We start from the raw sequence: 758 nt of genomic DNA, 5'->3' as shown, positions 1-758 counted from the left end.
TCTTGTGCCATCCTGGCGTTAAACGCCCAGAATGGTGCACATTCTGGCGTTTAACGCCCAAAACACTACCCTTTTGGGCGTTAAACGCCCAGCCAGGCACCCTGGCTGGCGTTTAAACGCCAGTTTGCCCTTCTTCACTCGGCGTTTTGAACGCCCAGATTTTTCTGTGTAATTCCTCTGCAGTATGTTCTGAATCTTCAATTCTCTGTATTATTGACTTGAGAAGACACAAATTAAAAATATTTTTGGATTTTTAACAATGAGGAATAATCAAAATGCAACTAAAATCAAATAACAATGCATGCAAGACACCAAACTTAGCAGTTTGTATACTGCTGACACTAACAAAATGAGAATGCATATGAGAAACAACAAAACACTCAAGTCAAGAGAATTTAGAGATCAGAGCAAGAAAATCATCAAGAATAACTTGAAGATCCTTAAGACCCGTGAATGAATGCAAGATGAATAGAAACATGCAATTGACACCAAACTTAACATGAAACACTAGACTCAAACACGAAATATTTTGGATTTTATGATTTTGTAAATTTTTTTTTCGAAAATTAAGTGGAAAAGAAAATAAAGATATCAAAATTCTTAATGAGAATTCCAGGAATAATGCAATGTTTAGTCTAAGACTCCGGTCCAGGAATTAGACATGGCTTCACAGCCAGCCAAGCTTTCAAAGAAAGCTTCGGTCCAAAACACTAGACATGGCCAATGGCCAGCCAAGCCTTAGCAGATCACTGCTCCAA

This window comes from Arachis duranensis, chromosome 10, assembly GCF_000817695.3.
Source record: "Arachis duranensis cultivar V14167 chromosome 10, aradu.V14167.gnm2.J7QH, whole genome shotgun sequence".
Taxonomy (NCBI): Eukaryota; Viridiplantae; Streptophyta; class Magnoliopsida; order Fabales; family Fabaceae; genus Arachis; species Arachis duranensis.
This window is presented reverse-complemented; position numbering follows the sequence as displayed.